The sequence below is a fragment of the Diabrotica virgifera genome, chromosome 5 (assembly GCF_917563875.1).
Source record: "Diabrotica virgifera virgifera chromosome 5, PGI_DIABVI_V3a".
Taxonomy (NCBI): domain Eukaryota; kingdom Metazoa; phylum Arthropoda; class Insecta; order Coleoptera; family Chrysomelidae; genus Diabrotica; species Diabrotica virgifera.
Window position 1 is genome coordinate 99,014,646 of NC_065447.1, and position 9,532 is coordinate 99,024,177.

Here is a 9,532-nt window from a genome sequence, read left to right on the forward strand (position 1 = left end):
GGTGCTTGCTGCACTCTCTGCTTGGACTAGAATATGATGCGGCTGTATTTTCGTTTTGCAACGAAATTGAAAATGGATATTCATTTTTGAAAATAATTTTACTTGGTAACTGACTTTATTTAATGTCATCTCTTGGTTTATCATTGAAACATTCTTCTATTAACTTCCTGAACTTCCCAATATGCATTCTGAATTTCATTTATAGTTACTTCCGTCAAAGAGAAAATAGAAAGTCCTACTCTGGTTTTTATTCCAAATATTGCATTGTATTGCGATTGCTTTGTCCCTGAATGAGAAAAATAAACGTTGCTTCTCTCTTAAATTCAATGTCCAAACTGCCAAGAGGCAGATGGGTGTCAGCTTGAACATTGAATTTAAGCGAAGAACAATGTTTATTTGTCAATTAAACATTTTTCTGTTTTCTGATGGCAGTGAAATGTATGTTGAATTAAATAAACTACATTAATTCTTCTTTTTACTTCAATTAATTTAATTAAAAAATATTTTTTGGATCCCTTGTACAAATAATTATGTTAATATTTACATTACTGAATAGAGAATTAAATAGATTTTCGTATGAGCTATCACACGACCACTATGCTCATTAAAATAATCACCTATTACATCATCAAGCCTAGATGGATGACGTCACTATTATGATATATACATACATATGTCAAAAAATCGGGGTGTGTGGCCGCCTGTTACAAGCAAGTCGGTTATAAAAGTGCTCTCTCAGAAAAACTGTGAATTGGGGTATGTACACTTTATATTTAAACTAAAGAAATGTCAACCATATACCAATAGATGCAAAGAAGAGTTTGAGAAGAAAGATTTCAAAAATATCATTGTATTTCTCTAATAAAAGGAAAAGTTCAAAATTAGTAAATTATTCCTTAAAATTAAAGTAAAAGTTTTTAGTATAAGCAATATTAATAGAACAACTTTTTGCATTTTAAATAACGTTTTTGTTCAAAACAGTAATTACGGTCTGCTACAATAAAGGTGACCATACACTAAAATCCACCGTAGTAAAGATACGGAACAGAAAATTCATGCGATACTTGAAAAAATATTAAAGTTAGACCTACTGTAAAAACAAAACATGAGAATAGAAGACAAAATCGACACAATTACTAAAGAATTAGCGGAACTAACAGAAGAAAACACAGGGTTAAAAGAAAAGAATCAAGAACTTCAAACAATATTGCAAATTCAAGAAAGAAGGGTAGAAGTATTAGAAAGAGAAGTAAGAAAAAAGAATCTGATCATCCAAGGAATAGAAGAGATCGAAAATGAAGATGAAATGCAAATCAAGCATAAGATTTCAGAAATATCAAGAAAATTGCAAGTAGAAATAAATACAGATCAGGATAATATAGAGATACGAAGACTTGGTAGCAAAAATGTTAATAAGAAAAGACCGATCCTCATAAAATTCAAAAATTGGAGTAAAAAGAACGAGGTCATCAAAGAAATAAAGAAATTAGAAGGTACAGACATATTCATAAATGAAGACTATCCAAAACACATACAAATTCAAAGAAATGAACCTCGCAAATATCAAAAAGAAGCAAGAAAGGAAGGTCAAATGCTGGTATTCTTTATAAAAAATTGCTTCTAAATGGCGAATTATTCACCTTGAGTCAATTACAAACCTTATCACAAGAAAATGAAGCTATAGTAATAGAAGATCAGAAAAACAATAAAGCTAGAAAATATGGTGATAGATCCCTCTCGGAGGAAGAGTTATCAATGGGCACTACTACAGGAAGTTCGACGAAAATAACGAAAAGAGCGTACTCAAAAAACAAGTAACTAAAGCAAGTTGGACGGAGACAAACAAAAAAGAAAATAAGACGAAAACATTAATGGAAGAAGACACTAACGAAAACCGAAGAGAGGAAAAAATACTCACTGTCGGTGCGGACGCTTGCAGCGTACTTAGTAGTAACAGTTATGTATTTAAAATTAATATTAAGGTGATTAATTCTTATGGCGACGGCCTCCGCATTGAGGGTGAAAATAGTAATAGCTATACGTTCAATAAGAAAATAATGATGATTTTTTTATGAGAACATTTGATAATTTTGATTTTGTTTTTAATAGTAATGTAAACTTTAATTTTAAGAATAGGGGTAAAGATAACAGAATTGTAAAGGTAGGTTAGAAAAACGAGAAAACTGCAATAATAAACCAAGGCATAATTACTCATACTTGTAATGTTAGGGAAAGTCAGGGCAATAATAGAGCAAAGAGTATTGGATGGGACCGTCGCCATCGGCTGACCGCTGAAGGCGATTCGGAGGATGTTCCCAGCTCTAGTCAAATTAACGCAAAAAATCAAAATACAACAAGTAATGCTGAAACAAGAAGGGGCCACGATAGCGACATAAAGATTGAAGATACGGAAGAGAATAGAAAACAGGATAAAATAAACAAAAGTACAATAAGTACAACAGGAAAAAGAAAGAAAAATAAAAGTGGAAAAATTTTAATTGGAACTTGGAACATAAGAATATTAGGATAAATAGGAGAACTACAAAACCTTATTAAGCAAATAAAAATATACAAAAAAGATATTTTAGCGTTGTGGGAAATGAGATGGAAGAACGAGGACATCTGGGAATATGGAAAATATCTAATATGTCATGGTAATTCAAGATGTGGACAAGGTAATATGGGCTTCATAATAAATGAAAGATACAAGAATGCAGTAAAAAGCTTTACTAACATAAATGAAAGAATAGCTATTCTGAAAATGAGAGGCAAGTTCTTTGATATTAATTTCATTAATGTGCATGCACCTACGGAGGACAAAGAAGCAGAAGAAAAAGAAATTTTTTATGCCAGATTAGACCAAAAAGTGTCAAATATAAACAATTATAGCGTTAAATTAATTTTGAGAGATTTAAACGCAAAAATAGGAAGAGAGCAATTATATCAGGGAATAATAGGTATACATAGCCTGCACGAAATAAGTAATGACAACGGGCAAAGAATCATAGATTTTGCAGCAGACAAAAAAATGGTGATAAGCAGTACAAAATTTCCACATAAAAATATCCACAAAGAAACATGGGTTTCCCCCGATATGAAAACAAGAAACCAGATCGACCACGTCTTAATAGAAGCAAGACATGCTTCAGACATTTCAGATGTGAGAAGTCATAGAGGCGCAAATAGCAGCTCCGATCACCACCTTGTGCTAATTAAATATAAACAAAAAATTACCGCAAAGGAAACAGAGGAAGGTGAAAAAAATTATCAAATACGCTTCAAATATATTGGCCTCTAATGAGAAAAAGAGAGCAAGATATGAAACGAAAATAGAGAACATAATTGAACAATGTAATCAAGTTAATGAAAATCAGGTCAGAAATATCGAAGAAAAATGGAGGGTTTTAAAAGAAGCAGTGATAACAGCTGCAAAAGAAGTAGTTGGGGGAAACAAAGAACCTAGCCAAAAAAGATGGTATGGCAAAGATTGCCAGAGACTGACGGAACAAAAAACCAAGCTAGGCTTAAAATGCTGAATAAGAGTAAGGAAGAAACCAAAGAGGAATATACTACAAGAAGACGACAATTAAAAAAACATCTAAGATTTAAAAAGAGGAAACATAATAAAGAATAGTATATTACATACCTAGCGGGAAAGAACTCTATTTCAGCCGAGGGGCAAGGTAGTTTATCGAGGTGCGAAGCACCGAGGTAAGCTACAGACGCGAGGCTAGAATGAGTTCCCGCGAGGTTTGTAGACTATTTTACTCACAATCGGTTAGTAGTTTACGGATTTCTAATACTCAAAATCTACCAATAATAATTTCGTTTCAAATATCTGTATCCATTTTCATTATGTGATAAGATGAATTATTTTAAGTAATCTGTGAGATCGTTGCTAGGTAACAAAACAAGTTTGTTGAATCTGACATTTAGGCGATACAAGACGCCATTAATTGTACATATAATCAAATTGTGTTTATTTTACAAAAATGTCTCATAGTGAATTTGAATGTACGCCACCAGAACTGCGGGTAGCTGATAATATACGCGTAGAATTTAATTCAAAAATGACATTGACATTTGCAGGTAGAAAAGTGACAGATGCTAGCCGGGAAAGTACTTTCCCGGCTAGCTGGAAAAGTAAAGTAAGTAATAAGTCGCTTCCTGATTATTTCAAAGGTTAGAAATCCATAAATTACTAACCGATTGTGAGTAAAAGATTGAAAGGCTAGAAGAACATGAACAAAAACATGAAATAAAACTATTCTATAAGGAAATAAATCTTGAAAAAAAAAGGTTTCCAACCAAGAACAAAATTATGCAAAGACAAAAATGGGGACTTAATAGCAGACGAAAAGGGAGTGCTAAAACGGTGGAGAGAACATTTTAAAGAGCTGTTGAATAAACAAAATCAACGTTACGAAATAGAAGAGCTAAGATTAGTAGGAGATGTTGAAGTAGACCAATATGCACCAACAGAAGCAGAAATAAAAGACGTAATAAAAAAAATTAAAAATAACAAGGCTCCAGGATGCGATAGAGTAACTATAGAGATAATAAAAAATAATATCAAAGTTAATACTGGAAATATGGACCACACAAATAATGCCGAAACAATGGAAAATTGCAATGATTATGCCCTATACATAAGAAGGGAGATAAGTAAGATTGCAATAATTACCGGGGAATATCACTACTAAATGTTGGATACAAAATATTTAGCAAAATATTGGAAGGAAGACTAAACAATATAATGGAACAAACAACAGGGGATTATCAAGGAGGATTCAGGAAAGGCAGGTAAACTATAGACCGAATATTTACAGTAAGCAAACTCTGGAAAAATTCTACGAGCGGAACACCGAACTACATCATATATTTGTAGATTTCAAACAAGCGTATGACTCAATAATTAGAAAGGATTTATATAGAGCAACGCAAGAGTTAAAGGTACAAAAAAAACTAATCAGATTAGTAAAACTATGCCTAACCAACACCAAAGCAAAAGTAAGGATCCAAAATCAACTGCCCGATGAATTTAACATTAATGATGTTCTAACACAAGGGGAACACTTTTTAACCTTGCGTTGGAACAAGTAATCAGGAAACCTCCTGTAGATAGGGATGATACAATATTTACAAAGCTCGATCAGGTCGTTGCCTACGCAGATGATATAGACATAATCAGCTGGACATTAAAAGACCTAAAAAAAATTTATACATATTTTAAAGAAGCGGCACAGACTATGGGTCTAGAAGTTAATGTCTCAACGACAAAGTACATGATAATTACTCGGCAGAAAGTACAAACGAAAGGCAACATATCTCTGAGCGGGCAAACATTTGAAAGACTAGACCGTTTCAAATATTTAAGATCAACAATAACAGAAAAAATAAAAACAGTGATGAGGTAACAGCAAGATTTTCACTTGGGAACAAATGCTTCTACAGCCTACAAAATATCATAAAGTCAAAATCAGTATCTATTAATTCAAAAGTAAAAATATACACAACAGTAATGAGACCTGTAGTAATGTATGCATCAGAAACATGGACCTTGACGAGTGAACAATATTAACAACTTCTTAGACGGGAAAGAAATATCTTAAGGAAAATATATGAACCTATACAGGAGAATGGAGAATGGCGTATAAGAATGAACCACGAAATAAATAAAATGTTTAAGAAACCGACTATCGTAAAAGAAATACGAAGTAAACGACTGAGTTGGTTAGGACACGTAGAAAGAATGGAGGATAAGAGGAATACAAAAAACGTACTTAGAAAAGAATTAAATGGGAAAAGACCGAGAGGTAGGCCTAGAAAGAGATGGATTGATGGTATTAATCAGGACTTGAAAGACCTAGGAATACGAGAATGGGAAAAACAAGCAAACGAAAGAAAAACATGGGCAACTATAGTCAAACAAGCAAAACACACATAACGCCGAAAAGACCTCCCCAAAAAAGAAACAAGAAAGGAATATTTTAGATAAATATCGTTTAGAACTTTTGAGGAGTAATGCGTGTGACTCCACACCATGTAAAACTTTAGAGCCTAGAAAACCCAACGGGCGTCCATGGCCCTCCATGGGCTGTCAGCGGTCACCGATGATGATGATGATGTCAAAAAATCATAACCTAAAAATAAAAATCAGCCTCTTTCTGGACTTTCCATAATAGTCCATTGAAATGTTACATTTAGGGTTGGATTCCTTCTTCTTCTTGATGTGCCTATCCTTGACGAATGATGGCGGTCATCATGGCAATCTTCACTTTATCTGTAGCAACGCGGAAAAGCTGCACAGATGTTGTGTTGAACCAGGTTCTGAGGTTCTTTAACCAGGATGTTCTTCTTCTTCCTGGACCTCGCTTTCCAAATATTTTTCCTTGCAGGATGGCTTGTAGGAGGGCATATCTGGATTCATTTCGTATTCCAAAAGTATTCCAACTTTCGTGATCTGATGGTGGTTAGTACTTCTCGGTTCTTCCCCATTCTTCTAAGAACCTCCTCATTTGTGACGCGATTAATCCATGGGATTTTAACAATTCTCCGATATAGCCACATCTCAAATGCTTCCAATTTTCGGCGCATATCCTCGTTCAAGGCCCATGATTCAACACCATAAAAAATTGCAGAAAAGACGTAACATCTCAGTATTCTTACTTTTATACCAAGAGAAAGGTTGTGGCTCTTGAAAAACGCCCCCATACGGTTGAAGATTGATCTAGCTTTTCCGATGCGCGCTCTTATTTCTTGGTTATTGTTCCATTCTTCATTTATTATGGTGCCGAGGTAGTGTAGTGCACTCTTTCTACAGGGGTTTGGTTGATATAGACTTGACCTTCTGTTATCTTTTTCTTGCTGACGATCATAAGCTTTGTTTTCTTTACGTTTATATTGAGTCCATATTGTTGACTGTAATACGAGATTTTGTCCAAGAGGCCTTGTAGGTCTTCTAGGTTGTCCGTAAATACTATGGTGTCATCTACATACCTGATATTATTTAGCCGGTACCCGTTTAGTAGAACACCTTTTTCAGTTTCGTTCAAAGCTTCGATAAATATTTTTTCAGAGTAAAGATTGAAAATTAGGGGGGCCAAAATGCAGCCTTGCCTCACTCCACGCATGATTTTGACATATTCGGTGAGTTCACCGTCAACTCTGAGGTTTGCAGTCTGTTCCCAGTAAAGGTTTCTAATTATTTTCAGATCTTGTTTGTTAATTCCTGCTTCTCTTAGTATTTGCATCATCTTGGAGTGTTGAACTCGATCAAACGCCTTCTCGTAATCAACGACACATGCGTATACGTCGCAATTTACGTCTCTGCATCTCTGGAATAAGACTTGTATTGAAAACAAAGCCTCTCTCGTACATTTATGAATCCGAACTGGTTGGGCGAAATTTGACTTTCACATAGCTTGTAAATTCTCGTATGGATTACCTTTAGGAACAATTTTAGGAGATGACTAATCAGGCTTATTGTACGGTATTCTTCGCACTTTTTGGCTCCTGGTTTTTTTGGAAGTGGATTCCTTAGAGGAGTCAATTTAATTTTTTTAATGTGTAGGGGGGTTCAGTAGAAGCTTAAGTTCAAGTTTTTGGGGTCGCCGTCCTTGTCCCCCGGCCACCATTGGAAAAAGGGGTGCAAACGTCTTTCGCGTTGTATCTCCTAAACTAGCGACCATACAGAAAATGTAATTACAAATTAAATTTTCTACAATTTTATATCTATTACTGTTTATCGTCAAATGGCCAATAAAAAAGTTATAAAGAAAAATAAGAGACAATTTTGTAGGAACTTTCCTTTTGGAGGTTTTTTTCGTTCATTTTATAATAAAATGACATCATAGCGAGTTTATAGAGGATATTTTAACGAACAATTTCCACTATAAAGTTGTTTAATTTTATTTATTTATCTAGGTTCTACAGTGCTCCAAACTTGACCAGATTCTCGAATTCTCATAGGAATACAGTAAAAACAAAACCTTTGGCTTACTTTTCTATCTATATATTTATTTGTTATGATTCTAACATTCGTATGCTATTATTAAGCTATTTTTGACCCTCTTCCCGGCTATATACCAGGTAGAGTCTGGAGGCCCATTTTTTGTGCGGTATCCCCAATACGGACTGGGACGTTTCGCCGTCGCCGTTTCGCCGTGGCCATTTCGCTGTCGCCATTTCGCCGTCGAGCCACTTCGCCGTCGGCCGTTTCGCCGTCGAGCCAGTTCGCCGTCGGCCGTTTCGCCGTCGCCATCCCGGCATTGGTTAAGTTTACAAGAACGTGATAAAATACTAACTTTTTTTATACTAAATGTCGCAAAAACGTGATAACGTACTAACTTTTTTTTATACTAAATGTCAGTGTAAATAAAATGCTGATGTTGCTAGTAAAACCAAGTTATATTTTCGTATTCAACTGTACATTGTTTTCGTCTGAAAAATAAAATATTTACAGATTTCAATTTCAATTCTTTTTACTGCATCAAAAATAAAAAACTTCATTATGCAAAAGTGATAGTATATAATCGTTCGAAAACCATTTAAAACTTATATACCAGTAATGATCATCCCAAAATTATAAGTACGAATGCTAACAACGAAATGGCGACGGCGAAATGGCTCGACGGCGAAACGGCGACGGCGAAATGGCTCGACGGCGAAACGGCGAAGGCAAAATGTCCTAGACCCTGCCCAATAAGCCTAATCCACGGACAATTCCTAGACAAAATAATATTATTTATTATTATATGTTGAAAAAGATCTATCATAGTTCTTATTTTTTCATTTTTTTCGATGTTCCAGGCCGCGAGTCAAGATCTGAATTAGTATCCGATGTGAATTTTGTGGTTTAATGAGAATTCGAGTTCTACCTAAAGTTCTAAAGGTCAAAAATAGATTAATAATTGCATAGGTATATTCAAATCATAATACAAGTCGGAAAAATGAAAGAATACCCATGAACGAACATATAAAACACGCTGTATTTTCTTGTCACCCTGTCACAAATAAAATTGTCCAACGCAAGTACATGTAATAATAATTATTACATGTACTTGCGCTGGCCAATTTTTTGTATGACACGGCGACAGGAAAATACAGCGTGTTTTATATGTTCGTTCATGGGTATTCTTTCATTTTTCCTACTGTAGCTTGTATGAATAAAAAAATATTAAGATAGAAAATTAAGCCTAACGTTTTTTTTTTGTTGTATCCTTATGAGCATTCGAGAATCTGGTCAAGATTTGAGAGCTGTAAATCCTAGATAAATAAGTAGAATTAAACACGTTTTTAGTGGAAATTGTTGGCTGAAAATCTACAAAATTGTTATAATGTTATTTTATTTTAAAATAAACTGAAAAAGAAAAAGAGTTATAACCTCCAAAAGGAAACTTGTTAAAAAATATTTACTTATTTTTGTTTATATCTTTCTTGTTGGTCACTTGACGATAAAAAGTAATAGAAATAAAATTGTTGAAAATTTAATTTGCTACATTTTATATTTCATTAGATTTTCCGTAGGGTT